Here is a 20302-nt window from a genome sequence, read left to right as displayed (position 1 = left end):
AAGTTTTAACTTTTTGAGGAGGCTGGCTCTCTTCAGTTTTATTAGCTCCACATGTGTCATCAGTAGAGCTTGAACTGGAGAAGGGGGTAAATTCTCTGAGCCACTTGAGATTGAAAAGGAGGTACGTGTTGCTTCTGCTTGGGCCTCCGCCCTGCTCAGCTTGTGCGAGAGTGAACCACCAGCTGCACCCATGACCTCCCCATCCGGTGACTAGATAAGATTTAAAGAAAAAAACAGAAGCGCCTGCTGAACTCTCCATCTGTTTATCTCGTCCACCAGCAACTCTACTTTGAAAGGCTTTGTTATGTTGTTTAGGGGGAACAGGACAGACTGGCTAAGCAATTTTAGTTTAAAGTTGTCGCATGGCAGTAGGTTGCATATAATGTTTAAAAAAAATTATAATAATATACTGTTGATGAATATAATAAATATAATGAGTAAATTGTGAATCACCAATGGCGCCGGGTAATAACAGGCAGGGTCCCCTGTTGAACAAAAAGCAGTGAAAAACGCATACCTTGCTGTCGTTTTTTCCAAACAAACAGTCACAGGAGCTCCTTTTTTCAATCTGAATAGCAACCGGGGTAGCAGAGAAATCCAAGCTCCACTGCCTGAATGAGAGCTGGGCGACCCTCTGAGCAAGAGAGATGTAGGCAGGGTCGAAGACAGCAGAGGCTAACCTGCAACTAACAAAACTTTTTTCTCATCTTCTTCTATCTTTCCATCTGATGAATTCATGGCCTAACCTCCGCTGACCTAAGCAGCAACTTCCGAGCTCCATTTTGCGGTACCACTGGCTCAGCTTTTCGGCTTCATCTCCTCATTACAGGTGTGCCTTCAACGCTGCTGGAGCTCGGCGTGTGAGGCAAAACAACAGTGTCTGCTGTGTATAGGGGGGCGGCTGGGGAAGCCGGTTCCGCAGTCATCAGCAGCGGGACATGGGGCAGCTGCTGCCGCTCAAGCTCTGCTCTTTCCAGCCTCTCTAATCAGGGCACGAGTCGGGGTACCACGCGGGTGGACGGCATCCCCCCACTTATTTCCGAGGGGTTTTCAGGGTGGACGCCGTCCACCCTGCTAAACAGCTGGACTTCACTCTCAGGCCACTGGGACGAGATCGGAGCGCACATTCCGTGACATCACTTCCTGTTGTGATGTCACTTCCGGCGACAGCGGCCCCCCACTTCTCTTTTTAGGACTCGTGCCCTGTCTCTAATTATATTTTAATTAAAAGTTGTAACATCGCACCAAGACCGTCTCTTGGGGAGATCGCCGGTTCTTGGTCACGGCACCAAAACTGTGGAATACCTTACCTCAGTCAATTAGGACTAGTCCCTCTCCCTGGTCCTTTCGTAAACAGCTAAAAACTTGGCTGTTGAATCAGTAATACTTAAAAAAAATAAAAATGAAAAAGTAAAAGCAGCTGGAGATATTTTTTTTTTATTTGCAGATGTCACAGCACCGAGACGCCCAAGGGCATTTGTTCGCGCTTAATTAAATATCATTAATAAATAAATAAATAAATAAATAAAATACAACACAATCATAATTAAATAATAGATGTTTTGTTTTGAGCTTTTCAATCATTAAATTAACGTTGTGTACCTTTGTAACTATTTTAAATAATTTATTTTAACACTATTTCCTATGGGGTTTTGTTCAAAGTCCATGCCTACATTATTGTCTGTGGGGTTACCAGTGGTTGGTCGGGGGTGGTGCTGTACTTACTCAAGCTTTTAGCTGGAGTAATTTACTATTGTTTTGGGCTGTAGTAACTTTAGAAGTTTAGTTTGTGAATAGCAATGAGCTTAGACTTATGTGGGTGGGTGCATGTTCCTGCCTCTACTCCTTCCCATCTCTCCCTTAGCCCCTCCTTAATCCTCCCTAAATCCTACCCGTTTAATAGATATATGCTCCTTTTTACAACCAGACCGCCGGTCCATCCCATTTTCGAACAAGTAGTAAACTCATATCTGTAATTATCCCCCATAGAAAAGATAAGAGAATTGGAGATATACACTTGTAGGTTTGTGAATAGCATTTTGTAGTATTTCATTAGTACTAGTGTATTACTATTAAACTTACTACAAAATGCAGTTTGTGAATAGGTTGCAATGTGGTTAGGTTAAACAAAATTATAAGAGAATCTCTGCTTATTCCCTGATACCAATGACACAAGCAGCAGGTAGTTTCACAGACAAGTGCATCTTACTTCACACAGTATCAAGCAATGTAAAAGTCTAGATAACAAGACCACTGTAGAAAACGTGGAAAAAATTTAGTGAGGAAAAAAACACCCAAACTATTCAGAAAATGATAAAGGTAAGATGAGATATACATTTTTAAACTTTTAGAACAAAAGTACCAAGAAAACACAAAGTGGCATATAGAAGTCACAGTTCTCTGTTGATCGGAACATAGGAGTGAAGTCAGGCAGATGGCCTTTGTCAACTCCCACTGAAGTTTTCGATTGTGCTTTGAGAAGGACAAAGCAAGATTTCATAGCTGCTGAGGTTACTTTGCCACTGTGTATATTTGCCCCATGCCCCAGTCCAAGGGTTTACCTTTGAACTCATCACTTTTATGATTCTTGAATTCTTTCAGAAGAGCAAGGTTTGCCAGTGAGCCTACGCAAGGAAATGAACCTCCTACCCTTCAGGAAGAAGCTTAAAACTGTGCTCTTCCTGGAAGCATGGGGCACGTTCTAGCAGCCCCCCTTTGCTCCTCTATCTAGTCTGTGAGCACCCTCTGACAAGCGCTTAGAGACCCCTGGGTGATAACGCGCATTACAAATCTAAATAAATAAATAAATCTGTAGGAGGACAAGGCTCCAGAGAAAGACTAGGGGGTCGTTATGCCTGAATGGTTTCAGTTCCTGACAGCCTCAATTTAGATCTCTTCTTTAAAAAAGGTCCTGTGAATTGTGCCTTTGTGTTGTCAAGTGTCTCCATCCCTCTACCGGATGGCTAATCCCTGCCAAGTGGCCACTGTTAGCACCACTCCAACCTTCCTGCTGCCAGATGCCAAGCATTGTGTTCCATTGTTTTCCTAGGACAAGGTGCAATACAATGTCTTGCATTCATAAATAGGCCTTCTCATGGATAATGGAAATGTACCTACACAGTGACAAACAGTTTTTCGTAACTCTAGGAACATACTTTTCCTTAATATCTAATATGCCTAACTTTTATATGTTAAGCACACAGCCCTGTGGGCTATACATCAAAGACACAAAAGATAATGGGAGGAATGTTTTGGATTTGTCTAACCACTGGTAATCACTTGCCAAGTCAAGTCCTGCCTGAACTGGAACACATGGGGGCTGGATAGCGAAGGATACTCATAAAAAAAGTTTTAGATAAGAATGTTTAATCTTCATTAGTATATGGGCAATATTATTAGACCTAAAGCATTGTTTCATATTATTGTTTTTTAGACTCCCCTGACGAAGGGAAATGAAATTCCCGAAATGCATTGGGTTTTAAATAAACAACTGCTGCTTTGAACCACTTGTTGTACTGGAATCGTATTTGCGAAAAGAAGAGGCCTGGATGGGCACCCGCTTATGCAAGAAGTTTTTCTGCTACAAATTGTTGGAATGTGGATTTGTCGAATGAAAAATAATGATTAAGTGACATGGTTAAAACTGAAGTAAACCCTGAATAATTGGAGTAACGAAAGAAAAACGAATGGACCTAGCATCCATAAACACGCAGTGCAGCTGGGGAGTGGAGGGTTAGCCATACCCTCCCCACAGACTTGAACTGGAACACAAGCAAGACAAGACCAGTTTTGCCTTGATTGGGGCCTGACAGTCGGTGCAGCTTGGTTCCAGTGGCACATCTGGCAATAACCGTAGCCATTTAGGGCCTGATTATGAGTTTGGTGGTCCACGGACCGCCAGACTCTTGGGAGCCAGTGGCGGCGCTCTCCCAACCGACCTATTATGATTAGGGCGGTCGGACCGCCATTGCCATGCTGCAGCCAACAGGGGCTGGCCATTCCATTCCTGTGCGCAGGTCAGGAGGAATCAATATGCTTGGTGGGACCGCCGCGGTCCCGCCAAACTTATTAGGAGTTTTCTCTCCCCAATGGTATTCGTGGCCGATCCTCCTCCATGAATACACTGGTGGAGAAGAAACAAAGGGGACCCCACAGGACCCCCTTGTGCATCTTAGCCCAGGGGTGCATGCAGGGGGGCACAGTATATGCCCCCCAGTGTGCATATACCCCAGTTCCTGCACATCCATGCCATGTAGGAACAGTTTTTGGCATTCCCATTGCGGTGCCCATTTTCCGAACACTTCTATGGGAACATCAAAAAGAAGTCCGCCAAAACGAATTACACTCATAATCTGGCGGGCGGCCCGACCACAGGTTTGGCAGTGCTGCGGCCGGGCGGGCCTGGCACCGCACAGCCAAACATGTAATCAGGTAATTCGTTTATTACATAAAATACACCAAACACATAATTTTGACAAGGCACACTTCAGGGGTAACTTAACATATATATAAAAGTAGGTTTTTTTACATGGCAAAAGCACTTTCCATTGCCTTGGGACACTGCAGTGCTTTTAAATTTAAGTCTTGCCAGTTCACAATGATGATCTCTGGTGCCTTATACTTGTGTCATACGTGTTGGCGGTGTAGGTACACCCTGCAGCTCACCTATGACATTGAACTTTCCAATCCACTTGTGCAACTTCTCAGCCAACTTCCAATGAGATGACTGAAAACTATTTTACAGGAGAGACCAAATGCACTGTTGCACTGAATGGCAGTGCAACTGTGAAAAAAATCATATATCCAGCAATAACTGGGTACATAAAAAGACAAAACATCAGGGTGACCCTGCAGAAAAGGCACTTTCTTTGAAATTCCTATTTTTTTCTTTAACCACAAGCTTCCAGTGTGCTGGCGTGAGGTAAATGAAATCATAGGCTGGTCCTGGTGTCATTTACCCTGGATAACTAATGCTAGCCTGTTGAAGAGATGGAATCCGCAGTTATAGGTAAATGTTTTTCCAATACCTTGGTGTCTCCCACCTCCCCCCCATTATGAGACCACCCACTACTACAAATTCTGATTCTGATTCAGAGAACAGCGATGAGATTCTTTAGCAGATTAGCGTGAAGTTGGCGCACAGGGAAAATATATCAAAAAGAGGTGCTTGTTGAAGCCATTGTCCTTCTAAAGTGTTTTCAAGAAGGCACTCAACCCACAACATTGCCAGAACTGGGGTGCACGAAAGATACCACGCTGCTCCTGTTAAGACCATACCTCTTCACTACATGATTTATAAAACTGTGCTCCTAGATTGGAAAGGCCCAGAAGAAGCCTGCCATCCCTCTCAAGTGATTCAGTTTATATCCTCTGCAGGAAATGGGGAGTAATTTTCCTAAAATGCTACATATTGTCTGCCTCCTTTCAAGCGTTGCCTGCAAAAAAGCAGTTCCTGCTGAAATTAGTATTTTATCAACTTCACTGATAAGCAAGTCAAGCCCCAAAAAGAAGGCTCGTGCTGCTTATATCTTTGTTCTTAGGTCAGAAATATGTCACCTACACTTCCCAATCTCTAATGGGAGAATTCTATGCTCTAGTTTCTTCATTGGTCTAGCAGCCTTTTGGATATATTAGAAAAACAAAAGGTTTTCTGATGGTGACTTTGATTGCATCATCTGCTGTTCCTCCGATGGATGGCAGGCAACAATTTTGGGTTAGATGCAAGAAGATAGGTCACTTCCAAATGACAAACCCCCTGAAACCTATCTCTTAGAGCAAAAATATGACTCAACTGAAGAGCTTGTCAGGGAAGTTGCTGAAAAGGTAAGATGGCTGTATTCTTATTCCCCAACTAGTTGTGAAAATACTGTTCGCTATTTAGCAAGGAGCTAGCTTTGTGCCTGGTCGGATTTAATCACGCTCCAGTTCTTGCAGTGCCTCTTTTAATATTGTCCTTAGCTCCATTGACTTAACGCTGAAGGTTGGCCAGTACTGTTTTTTTTTTTGTGAAACATCACTATTACGAACGCCTTTTCCTTATATTTGTTCAGCCCATTACATGGGTAGAATATGGAAACCTCAATTTATATTTGTTCCGAAAGGGCATAATACTGCATTTGTGTCTTCTTCAGCTTTGCCAGCAACAACTTCACCCTCCGTTAAAGACATGGCTGAAACATCTTCAACTTTTACTCCTTCATTGCAGTCTACATCTCATAAATCTTCTCCGCCTACCATGACCTCCAAGCGCCTGAAGCAAGACCCTCCCTCTCCTGAAAAGGCGCCCTTCAACATCTACATGGAGCTTTTGCTGGAGGAAATACGTGCTTTACGTTCATTTGTGGAGGAAACAAATAGTAAGATGCAATTTTTGGAGCAAAAGTGGTCTTCAATGGAGGATAGAGTGTCTACGATGGAACATCAGCTCTCCACTATCCGAGATGTTCCCAAAAAACGTTCTTCTCTGGAGAAGGAGGTGCGCAGATTGCAACAGCACACTGAGGATTTGGAAAACAGGAATAGGAGGAATAATTTACGAATTTATGGTCTACCTAAAACTTTGGAAGGAGACGATCCGGTTTCTTTTTTCTCCTCTTTTATACCAAAACTATTGGATATGCCCCCGTCTATGGTCCTTAATATTCAGAGAGCAAATAGACTTGGTCCTCACCCTTCAATTTCTACACCTTATGCCAGACCCAGAGGAGTCATCATCCTCTTTTTGAAGTTTACGGATTTACTTTCTGCTCTATCTGCAGCTAGAGCTAAACGTCAGGTTTTATGGCTTGGTCAAAAATTCTTCTTATCTCAAGATGTCTCCAACACCACAGCTGCCAGGCGAAAGAGTTTCTCAACCTTCGTCCACCACTTCGCTCTCTTGGTGCTCGCCACGGCCTCTTTCATCCCTGCATCTTTAAGGTGATTTACCAGAATAGTACCTTTTCCTTTGAAGATTCTGAGGAACTCAAGAAATTCTATCACTCACACACCTCAAGTAGTATGGACACAGCCGGTCCTTCTGTTGGTTGATATTGTTCTAACATTTTGATGAATTTATTATGACACATTAATACTGATGTTCTCTTTTTTGCGTGTTTCATGTGTTTAACGTTATTTGTTTTTTGACTTCTCTATATTTTCTTTAAAAAAAATTTTTTTTTGATTACTCGTAATTTAAAAGCTTTTCTTCTCTATTGTTCTTTCCAAATGCTTCTCTTTTTCAAGTCTTTTCTTTTCAGACTTGTCAGTTTATTAGGTAATCTCTCGTCGGTTTCTTCTTGCGATGTTCGTCTAATCTCCTCTTCTTATCTTTCACAGGTTTTGTATATTCCTATAAGTCGTACAGTCCGTCTCCTTGTTCTTATTTCTTCCGGTGTGTCGTGAGCTTCTTGGATTCGAGCGTTCTGTCTTTTCGTTCGTCGTCATTCCCCCAGTGTACTCACATTGTTGTCCCCCTCAGGCATGTTTTTTCAGTCGGCCTATTTGGATATGTACTGTCTCTCTTTGCCTTTCCTTTCTTTCCTCTAATTCCCTTCTCTCATCCTCTCCTTTTCTTACCTCATTTTCCTCTATTATATCTTTTATCATTCTGTTATGATATGTTTGGTTCTTCATGGTTTTTTAATGTTTTTGCATTCAGAGTTATCTTTTGGAATATGAAAGGCTTTGTTTGCCCTGTTAAAAAGACAAAGTATTTTTTCTTTCCCTATTACTTATCATCTTGATTTGTTTTTCTCAGACCCCATTCCTTTTACATTGTTTATGTTTTCACATTCCGAGTCATCTCCTGGAATGTAAAGGGTTTTATCAATCCTATTAAAAGGCAGAGAATCCTTTCCCACTTAGCCTCATATAACCCTGACATGTTTTTTTTACAAGAGACCCATCTTACGGAAAGTGAATCACTTAAGTTAAAAAGGGGCTGGGTGGGTACGGTTTTGTTCTCCCCTTCTTCTACTAAAAAAAATGGTGTTGTCATTCTATGTCATAAGAAATTGAAATGTAATGTTTTACTGCAAGAACATGACATGGAAGGTAGATGGATACTAGCCAAACTGTAAATAAATTCTGTCCCTTTAACTGTTTTTAATGTTTATGGTCCTACACAACCTAATTGTTCTTTTTGGCCTTTGATCACACAAAAATGTATTCAATTTCGAGATGATTTATTTGTTTTAGGAGGCGATTGCAACCAAATTGTTGACCCATTTCTTGATTGCAAATCTACAGTTCGTTTTATTCCACACAAGCCTCACGAACAATTCCTTAACACTATTTCTCAAACTCATCTCATTGACTCTTGGAGACTCTCTCATCCTGACACTCTAGTCTACTCTTTCTTCTCACCTCCTCATGCATCCCTCTCGCGTTTAGAGTATATCTTTCTCTCTCAATCTTTGTCTCAAAATCTTCTGTTCTCTTCTATTAAACCCATAGTTATTTCTGACCATGCCCTAATTGTTACGGATCTTGATTTACTCCCTCCACACCCAAAAGCCTCTCAATGGCTTTTTAATAACTCCCTCCTTAATGACCCTCTTTTTTCCTCTTCCATTTCCTCTTTTGTTATTGAATTCTTTGACCTCAATTATGACTCCACCTCTTCCCTCCATATTCTTTGGGACTCTTTTAAGGCCACTGCATGAGGCTACATTATATACTTTGTTTCAAAGAAAAAGAAGCGCTGTCTTCAGAAGCAGAAATACTCGCTAGCACACATTAAGCTTTTGGAGCATGAATTTTATATATCCTCGAAGAAATCCATTTCCTCAGATTTGAAATGATCTAAGCTAGAGTTTAACAAAACTACTACAGATAATGCATCATCCGTGCTTCTTCGTAATAGCGCTCATTTCTATGGTGGTCGTAATAAGGCAGGAAAACTCTTAGCAAATTACCTAAAATCTCGCAGAGAACGCACTCTCATAGATTCCATTTATTCTTCCAATAACTCCCTTCCATTTAAAGATCAGGATATACTTAATGAATTCAAACTTTTTTATCAAAATCTCTACACACCAGAATCTCCTCCCTCCTCTGCTCTGATTCAAGCTATTTGTTAAAATTCCTTCTTCTTCTTCTTCTTCCCATATCAACTTCCTCGATCTTGAAAATGATCTTTCTCTCAATGAACTTTCCAATGCATTACACACCCTTACTAAAGGGAAAACACCTGGCCCAGATGAGTTTTCTGTGGAATTTTATTTGGATTTCTCTGATTTGTTACTCCCCAAACCTTTAAAGCACTTTCCATCATTTTATTGAACTGGTAAGACTGAAGGCACTTTTCAGGAAGCTACTATCTGCCTTATTCCTAAAGAAGGTTGTGATCCTCAATTTTGTAAAAATGATAGGCCGATCTCTCTAGTCAATGTTAATTATAAGTTATTTGCTAAGTTGCTTGCTTTACGTCTGGATCCTCTTATGCCTCATCTTATTGGTAAAGAACAATGTGGTTTTGTTAAGGGTAGGCTCACCTCCGATAATTCACGTCTTTTTCTCAATGCCTTAAATAAAGTTCCCTCCCTTTCTATTTCTCTGGCTGCTATATCTGTCAATGCAGAGAAAGCTTTTGATAGATTAGACTGGTCTTTTTTGTTTGCATCATTACGTTGGCATGGTTTTGTTCCTAAATTCATATTGCTTATTTCTCTATTATACTCCGCTCCTAAGGCTTCGGTTTTAGTTAACGTCCAGATCTCCTCATATTTTTCTCTTCAACGTGATGTTTGTCAAGGCTATCCTCTATCCCCTCTTCTTTTCGTTCTAGCCCTGGAACCCTTTTTGACTTCCATCCGTAATAATGCCTCCATTTCTGGATTTCCTTACGGTGATCATCAATTGAAACTCTCTGCATATGCAGACAATATTCTTTTATTTATTTCTGATCCCGAAACCTCTATTCCTCCATTGTTACTTGAATTTGAATCCTTTTCGCTGGTCTCCGGTTACAACATTAACTCAGACAAGACTGAAATTCTCCCTCTCACAAAATTCTGTCTCCCCCATTCCTTCTCTAATACTGGTTTTTCTTGGAATAGTTCAAAAATCAAATACCTAGGCACATGGTTTTCCAATTCCATTGCCTCTTCAATTAAATTGAATATGTCCGCAGTCTTATCTCAGATTGTGAAATTACTCTCTTCTTGAAACCCTCTTTTTCTTTCTTGGTGGGGCCGGTTAGATTCGATTAAAATGATGATTGCCCCAATTTTAGTTTATGTACTCTCTATGCTCCCCGTCCATATCCCGGCTATCTATTTTAAATGCATTGATACTTGTCTTTCTAGTTTTCTCTGGTAAAAATAAAAAATCTAGAATCGCTTTAGCCTCTCTTCGAAAACCAAAATCTATTGGTGTAGTGAACTTCCCGGACTTTCATATTTATCATAAGTCTTTCTCCCTTCGCCAAGCTTCAAAATGGCTCATATCAGATCCCTCCCCCTTTACTCCTCTTTGGCTCTCCATAGAACAAATCTTATTATTACCTTTTCCTCTCAAGGAAGTTATAGACTTTTCTGACAAAACTTCTCACACCACTCTTCCCTTATTTAAACATACATGTTCTCTCCTGAAATCTTTGATTCAGCCTAATCCTATTTCTAGTGAATCTTTCTTAGACTACTCTATCTGGCATAACTTGCTTATCCTTCTCAATAACAGACCCATTTTTTGGAAGGAGTGGAGATTGAAGGGTATTATATGGGTTAAACATCTTTTTAATGGAACTTCTCCTTGTACGTTTCCCTACTTCCAATCCTTATTCCATTGCCCTCGTTCCTTTTTGCAGACGTTTACTAATCTTATGGCGATTCTTTTTTTTTCCAAACTTTATTTATCATTTTCCAGAAAGAGAACAAGGTGTCAGGAAACTATAGAACATAAGATTAGATATGAGAAAAACGCATTTTTTTTCAAAAAACATAAGTCAGCAGCAAACACCAAAGAAAAAAAGAGAAAGGGACGAAGGATGTACATTAGATAAATATAACCACGTCAATGAACATCATAGAGAGGAGAAAGGGAAAAAAAAGGTTAGAAAACACAATAGACTAATTTTTAATTAGAGAGCCAGTTCTCAAAAGGTGCCCAATTCTTAGAAGCAAACAAACGCCTTCTCCTCCCTCTCAACAATTGGACCAATGACTCTAATTTATACTAGGCAAGCATCCTTGCTTTCCAGTGACAAAAAGTGGGAGGCTCAGCACTCAACCATTGTGATGTTATACATAATCTGATCGTAGCTATTGCAATAAACAGAAACGCTTGTGTATGTCTCGTTCTTACAGAGGCCATTGAATATTCGTACCTAGTTATTAATAACTCCGCTGAGATCTTAACAGGAGTTTGAATTAACTGATTAATAAAATCTTCAATTTCATTCAGAAAAGAACATAGATCAGGACATGCATAGAACATGTGAATAGAATCAGCAGAAAACAATTTACATCTAGCACAAGAGGTCCCTTTGGCACCTCTGGCAACTCCCCAACTAGCTAGTTTGGCAGGGGTATGGTAGAGATTAAACATTGGCATATAGCTTTGAGTACGAAGCGTGCCAGAAACTAAAACAGATCTGGCTAATTCCAATGGAAATTTTAGATCTATAGGTGGGACCCCAAATTTACCGTCCCACTTACTATTCTGAACAACTAGATCATCAGGGAGTTCAGACAGAAGACATTGGTAAAGAGCACCTATTCTAGACTTTCTCCGTATTAATTCGACAATAGTAATATTATCAAACATATTAGAATTTCTAGGGAGATTCTTATCAAGGAAGCTTCTGACCTGTAAATATTTAAAGTAGTGATTAGATTGTAAATGAAACTTCACCTTCAAATAGGAGAATGAAGCCATCTGGCCTAACTGAGCCAAAGCCCCAATTTCCTTCAAACAAATAGAACTCCATTTGATAATCATACCATCTTGAAATATTAGGGGTAATAGTCCTGAAGCATTAAATAGGGTATAATAATTAGGCTTTGAGATGAGAAAGTGGCGACGGATTCTTTGCCAGACCGAGAATAAGGCCCAACAAACCTTAAACTTTGTTTTTTTAAAGTAGCTTGGTTTGAGGACCCGAGTTAGAACTCCATTGGCAGCATCGCCAAGCGGTATTGCATATATAGATGGGGACATATGCAAAGGAATATCGGCTGAGTCGCCCAGCAGGGGGATGCCAAAATGTTGTATCAGAGCGGCCCAGTAATAATATAGCAAATTCTGAACTGTCCAACCGCCACGCTCACGAGGTAGACAAGTCCACTTTGCCCTCCTTCTTGGTCTGCGATAGCCCCATAAAAATCGTTGGCATATCCTTTCTGCTCTTATTAATGTTACCGTGGGAATTAATAGTGGGATAGATCTAAAAAGATATAGAATTTTCGGGAGGACGAGCATTTTTAGGATGTTGCAACGTCCGAAAAGAGAGAGATGTAGATGGACCAGTCTCTCCAACTTAATATGAAGTGAGTCAATTATAGGAGAGTAACTCAGATCAGGGATATGATCTACATCAGCAGAAATTTGCACACCTAAGTATGTAGCCTCTTGAAATACAGGAGCCTGTGACGAGGCATGGCTATAGATTGAATAATTTGCGTCTTTGCGATATTTAACTTGTAGCCAGATATGACACCGAATCGGCCCGCAAGGGTCTCTAAGGCACTAAACGAAGGACCGACATTGTCAGTTAATACAACAATGTCGTCGGCATATGCCAATGCCTTGTACTCCACCACCTGGATGCTAACTGGAGAAATACCCTTGGACCTTTCGATTATACTGAGGAAGGGGTCAATAAACAAGGCAAATAGGAGGGGAGAACAGGGACAGCCTTGTCTAGTCCCCCTGCTGATGGAGAAGTACTCTGATTCCTTCCCTGAGATACGGATTGCAGCAGTTGGAGCCAAGTCAAGGGCCTGAAGGGCCTGGATAAATTCTGCAGCGAATCCTTTCCAGCGCATAACGGCCCACAGGAATCCCCAGGAGACCCTGTTGACAGGATCATCCTGAGAGACGAACCCGTGGCCTTAGCCCAGTCAAGGAGGCCACTAACACGCCGAATATGATCGGTTGTGTCCCTGCCGGTAATAAACCCGTGTTGACGAGCTGAGACCAAAGGGACTATAATTTGAGCTAATCTAAAAGCTAGGATTCTCTAATAAATTTTACTATCGGTGTTAATAAGTGCTATTGGTCGGTATGAAGAAGGATTCAACTTGTCCTTGCCTTTCTTCTTAAAAAGAACAATTATCACCCGTCGCCAAGAGTCGGGATCGATCCCGGCTTCAGAAGACCTGAAACATCAAGCATTTCTTTCTTAAATACTGATGAAAAGGTCTTGTAGAATTCTAGATGAGTAAGATCAGGACCAGCAGCTTTGCCATTGGAAAGGGATTTTATAGCATTTTCAACCTCCTCCCAACTAATAGGTGCAGAGAGGGCTTCATTTTGTTCTGTTGTTACCCTCAGAGTGTCTAAAGGGTGAAAAAACTGATCCGAACTAGCTTGTTGTTGTAGAGTAATAGTGGGGTCTTCTGTATATAAGCTAGAATAAAAATTCACAAAAACGTGCATGACACCACTAGGAGTTTCCTGGACGGTACCAGACTGATCCATAACTCGGACAATCCGATTAACCATAGCCCTCTGTTGTAGTCTCTTTGCAAGGACCTTTCCTGAATTTTCCCCAAATCCATACCTTAGAGTTTGAAATTGGGTATATTTAACTGCAAGATGTTTATACAGTGGTTCGAGCAGATTAGACTTTGCTATTGCAACCAGTTTCTGACTGCTGGACACGTCTTGACCCAACCGAATATTGGTACTCAGATCGGATTCTGCTTGTCGTAGTACTTCTAATCTATACTTGATTTGCTGCTGCGCTTGCTTTCACCAATAAGAAGCTAATCTTTTAGGGCCTCATTTATGAAAAGTGACGCATCGCTGCGTGAAAACAGCGATGCGTCACTTTTCACTGCGCACCCCTTGCGACACCAATGATGCGTCATATTTAATGTATGACGCATCATGTCGCAAGGACTTACAGATACGTCAGTATTTCTGACGCATCTGTAAGCGCAAAAGTGACGCATTGCTGGAGTGTGTCACAAAAGTGACGCATCTCCAGCAATGCGTCCTTTCACATAGGGAAAGCCCCATGTGAAAGGGCTTGCGTCAGTCTTACGCCTGCTGTGAGGCAGGCGTAAGATTTTGACGCAACAGCGTCCTAAAAGTGACGCAGTGAAATCTCATAGATTTCACTGCGTCATTATTACGAGGCTTTTTGCGGGGGAACGCCCCCTCTGCATACATTATACCTGACGCAGGTATAATGTGGCGCAGGGGTTTAAAAAGTGACGCATCTACCTAGATGCGTCACTTTTTAAATATGGCGCAACAAGGCGCATGTTTTACGCCGCAGATGCGTCACAAAAAGTGACGCATCCGCAGCGCAAAACTGACGCAAGGCCTCATAAATGAGGCCCTTAGTTTCTCCACGCAAAGAAGCTTTGAATGTGTCCCAGACAACACAGTCAGGAGCGGTACCCCTATTGATATTCATAAATTATACAATCCAAGCAGCTATCTGTTCCTGATATTGCTCATCTAAAAGCAGCTTTCTTTCAAAAGTCCATGATCTGATCTGTTTGATAGGGCGTTACCATAAAAGATTAACAGTTATAGGGTTGTGATCAGATATGGTCCTGGGGGCAACTTCAATTCTAGCAGACCCAAGAGATTGATCAGACATAAAAACATAGTCCAAGCGTGCCATTTTATTGTGCGGGATGGAATAGAATGTGTTGCCGTCCTTATTTTGGTAATGATAATGCCACACATCAGTCAGACCATGTTCTACAAGAAGGGTCTGAAGGGCCTTAAATACTTGGGGCTTCCGACCAGCATAACTGTGATACGTTAAGATATTAAATTGACTGGATATATTAATGTTGAAGTCGCCACAGAACAACATTGGATGGGGCCACCCTGCTAATTCCACATTTAAATTCCTAAAGACTTGGGGGTCATCCAGGTTTGGAGCGTAAATCGAACAGATGGAAAGAGGATGGTTATTTATCACCAATTCAAGAACAACCCATCTTCCAAGATTGTCTTCTTTCACTCTTTTAACCGACCCGACCCCTATTTTTAACAAGATGGCCACACCCCTGATCGTGGATGTTTGGCGAGAGCAGGAAACTAAGTCATACCCGGGAGATCTTAAATATCCTCGACTACTCCAAGGGATATGGGTCCCCTGCAGACAGATTAAGTCTATCTGCATAATTTGAAGAATTTTATGAAAGATCCTGCATTTTTTAGGGTCATTCAGCCCACAAATGTTCCAAGTCGCACAACTGAGCCTATCCCCCCCATTCGAGATTTGCAAAAACCAGCAGCCTAAGAAACCCACTTTACTAGTACAGAAAATATTTAATTCTCTAAACATGAATTTGCACAATGTTTCAATTAGCACCGCATAGAACATTTCAAAGCTTAAGCATGATCCTAAGAAAAAAAACAGTCTCCTGTCCACCACCCACCACCAAAACACCACCCCCCAACCCTTCCCAGTTCAAACACCCCCCACACCCCTCACCCCCTATGTGGAGCAGCAGGATCATAGTCCTTATGATGGTTAAGTTGGTGAGCACCCACGCTCCGCTGTATCCATGGTCCCCCCTGCCTGGAAATTACAGATGACCCTGCCATCAAGAATGAAAATATTAAGCGAATATACAACATTCAGGTCATCTTATGTCTCTGCAGATTTCAAAGATGTTCCTATCCCAGTAGAATGAGTTACATAAGACCATTTGAGCTAGATAGAGTCCAAGAGCTCCTTTGCAGGTATCTCAGAGAGAAAGTACTTTGTTTGGCCTTTGAAGATAACTTTTAGCTTTGCTGGGAAGAGCAGGAAGACGTGGGCTCCCTTAGCCTGAAATAAAGATATCAGCTGGCGAAGATGCCATCGCCGGTCAACTGTTTCTGAGCAAAAGTCAGGCCGGACAAAAAATTGACAGCTCTTGGCCATCCGCTTCTTGTTTGGTCTAGCTAGGTCGAATATTTTCTCACGAGCAAGAAAGTTGTTGAAACAAACCAGAATAGCTCGAGGATAGGCATTATTAGTGCTGGATGAGGACTGCTTTTTGTGAAATGGAAACCTATGTGCTCACTGTATTTCCAGGTTCCAGTCCCATTGCGTTACTTCTGGGAAGGCCTCAGTAAAAAGCTCCACTATAAACTGCCTGACATCCACGCCTTCTTTATTTTCATCAATGCCTAAGATTCGCAGATTATTTCTTCTTGCTCGGTTTTCTAAATCTGAAAGTTTCCATCGAATATCCTCGCGTTGTTCTTTGATCTCCGTTACCAGTTCCTTCTGAGCAACTGCAGCATCCTCTAGAGCTGAGATCCGCTCCTCTGCTTCACCAACCCTTTCTTAGGTGTCAGTGCATGTTTTAACCACTCGGCGAAGGGAATTTTGCATTTTACGACAGGCTCCTTGCGTACGCATATTCTCCTGTCTTGTTGCCTTCCTATGCATGATAATGGTTTGGTAAATTGTTGAGAGGGACACCTCATCCGAAACATCTGTTGCACTGCCTAGGGAATTGCCAGCCACAGCTCAGTTGTTTATTGCAAATTCCTTTGGTGAGATGGTATATGAGCTTGTATCACTTGCCAATGCCAATGCTTTAGAGCTAAAGGCTTTAGGAACTGTATTAGTGGAGTCAGCTGCATTCAGATCCTTAGAAGCCTCGCTAAGACGCCAGTCACCAGCTTCACTGTCATAATCAGACCATTGGAGCTCAGCATCCTAGTCTCCCTCCGATAATGAATGATCTGAGACTGAATAGAATTTATCAGTGGCCTCGGTGCTCACAGACCCCTATGGCGATTATTCTTGATATATATTTTTTCTTCCCTCCTTCACTTTCATCTGTCACCCAAACCCTCTTCTCAAAATACTTCTTACTCTTCCCAAGTCCTCTCTTATATTTAAATTCTTATTAGCACCCAATCCAGATCGTACCAAATCTAAATTAGAACTTTCTTGGGAATCGGATCAGGGATGCAAATGGTCTATAATTTTTTGGGGTAAACTCTGGTTCAGATCTTTAAAAATCTCTCATTCTGCCTCTCTTACCCAATCTATGTTCTTCCTTTATCACAGGCTTTATCTTTCCCCTGTTTCTTTAGCAAAATTCTCTTCCTCTACTGCTGACTCTACTTGTTGGACCTGTGGCTCTTCTAATGCTGATCTCATTCATCTTCTCTTTCACTGTCCTACTGTTTCCGACTTTTGGGAGAAGGTCTGGTCATACATTTCTCATCTGTTTTCAATTTCCATTCCTTATTCTATACCCCTTCTTTTTGCTGATAGCCTGTCTGACTCTTTAGATCTTCCCTGACATAGTCATGGGCTTTATGATCTTAAGCTTGCTCTACCTTTTCAACACATTTCTTTCAACTGGAATACTCTCACAAAGCTTTCCATACAACATTTGTGGAATACACTTTGTCATTTTCATAGACTTGACGTTGCTTTCACCTCCTCATGTAAAACGATCATTAATAGAGATCTATTCTGGTTACCCCTTACCTCCTATTTAGACCGCATTGTTTTACAAAATATCTCGCACCTTACCTCCGATAAATTTAAACCTCCTTGAATGATATTATCTTTGTTCATTGTTTCTGTTTTGCTTTTGTACTACTTGCAGTTATTCATTCAATAATCCATACCTATTTATTTACGATATGTACCTTATAATGCCTTTCTCTGTTTTATTTTATTTTTATTTTTATTTTTTTTATCAGAATATTGACATTCCCTCTCCCTCTCTTTCTTCTCCCTTTTTACCTTGTTTAAAAATCCCCAAAATTGCTTTTACTCTTTTCTTTCAAGAATCAGCGATATCCTTTGTTATATTTTTGCATTTGTATTTTCATCAATATATTGCTTATATGTTTATATGTTATTACCTGCCAATACTAATAAAGCTTTTCAAACACAAAACAAAAAGAGTGCCACTCTTGTCACTCAAGCATGACTACAAAATATTTACCACACAGGCCCACATCAAACACCCTTCCAAACGGGCGCTCCCTCACTGTATAGCATCCTACCTGTCTCATAATACATATCAGCGCCTTGCGATGAAGCAAAATACAAATGCAATCAAATACAATGTACGTGCATGCTTTCTCACACAGTGTCATTAAGGTGTTTGTGTTTTATTCTTAAGAATATGTATCTTAACATGATAATGTTGAAATTGTATTAGGTACATTTCCATTCTTGGATCAATCTTTTGAAGATACAGACAAAAAGCTAGTGAGATAGCACAGGAAGGTAAAGTATGCAGGTCATTGTTTTGGTCTCAAGTGAGCCCAGCCTTTCATCTTTCCCAGGTTGGTTAAATATGTACTGTTTATGGAGCTGTTATTTAGTTATAAGCTTGAAGCTGCATTAACTATGTACAAATTGGATATTGCTATGTACCATACCTGAAACTGGTTTCAGGAAGTCTTATTTCATGACAGCTTAAAATCATATGAAGTACAAGGGCCCTTCTTAGATGCCTGCCCTGTCATTGAAGTGTATGATTTAATCTCTTCCTTGGACTGGGCCTCATTTGATGAACCATCTCTTCATGACATTATGCTCCAATTAACCATAGTATTCTCCAGCTCAACTATAGACGCTATTCCTGTAAGGGTAGTAAAAACTGTGATACCTAAGTTTCATTCAGCAATTCACACAATTTGTTCTAACTCATTATCTTCTGGTCAATGTCCCATTTCTTGGAAGCAAGTAGTGATTATTCCCCTTAAAAAAAAAAGTTTAACTTGACCCTTTTCTACCTTCAAATTTCATTCCAATTTCTCTTCTGCCCATACTTGTTAAAATATCAGAGACATGTGCCAATAAACAACTTACCATATTTCTGGCTCTAGGGAGGTGCGATCAGTGCCACCGCACCAGGCACTGACTTCAGGGGGCACTGTGTTGTCACATATATAGTGGATTTAAAAGCACCTGTTGCAGTGATCCTTGCCTCCAGCAAGCTTCAGGCAACAATAAAAATGTCAAGAAAACTTTGGTGATTAATGGCCCTGCTGGGGGGGGGGGGATCGAGTTTTGTCTAGTGGAAGTTTTGACTTATAAAGTAGTGCAGAAGGTTAAAATGCCTGCTGAAAAGCACGTGCATCATGCAGATCACAGATGTGCATATAATACAAATAGTTCAGTGGGTTACTGCTTTTGTCGGAGAGATCCTTTTATTACTTGCAATTTCTAAATAAAAATCCTAATATAGAACACTGATATATTAACTCTCATCAAAGAGCTGCGTGGAAACTGCAAGGTATTGGTTAAAGCGTTGATTTCTCCCCCATCTTTCATTATCCTAATGTTGCAAAAAGAGTTAATTTGGGTAGAATCAATTCTTAATAATAAAGACAACCTCCTACCATGGTGGTACGTTTTAAATTCTGTGCTTGTGGTTCTCCAGATCATGCACTCTTAATCTGTATCCAGTATTAATGACATGTGACTCCTCTTTCTTATGTAACATTTCCTGTTTGTGATGTAAAGTGCTACGACACCCTATACTGGTATGAGTAGTTCTATAAAACAAAAGAAAAGCATGTAAGAGAGTGGTTATGGAGACTTGAGGGTCACTGTTAAAGGGTGGTAAGTGAAGGAATTCATGGAGAGGGAGGTCAGAGTCACTGCTCTCCCACGTGCAGCTCCACCATTGAGGCTCTGCCCTTGAACCCCTTCCAGGAAGGTGTTCAAGGCCCTCCTCCACCCGCAGGCTCCTGCCTGCACCTCATCTCTGGTGGTCTAGTGGCACGCTTGCTCTGCTGCTAGTCCATTCTGTTTGTGTCCTATTTTTTCTGTTTGCCTGTCTTTCCTTGCCTCTTTGCCTTCTTTCCTCTGTTTTCTCCTTTTTTCTTTTCCCTCTGCTTTTCTCTTTCTCTTTTCTTTGCATTTGATTTCCCTGAGACTTCCAACAGGAGGCAGGCTATACATGAGCATAATAGCGATGGATTATACCCAGATCTGTGACTGGGGGATGAATGTTTTGCCAATGTGCAACATTCCGTCTATCACCTTGTGTGTTTTGCTGTTCGCCCTATGTGGTAAGACGTGAGTCCCGTGCTCACTACGCCAATGGAGTCAAGCTATCCTGGCTGATGACGAGTGATAGCCAGAAACCGGTCATAGGATGCTTGATTCCGGTCGAGGGAAGACATGGCTTGGCAGTTTGGGCTGGACTGT

The sequence above is a fragment of the Lissotriton vulgaris genome, chromosome 1_1, assembly GCF_964263255.1.
Source record: "Lissotriton vulgaris chromosome 1_1, aLisVul1.2, whole genome shotgun sequence".
NCBI lineage: Eukaryota > Metazoa > Chordata > Amphibia > Caudata > Salamandridae > Lissotriton > Lissotriton vulgaris.
Note: the sequence above shows the minus strand (reverse complement) of the source record.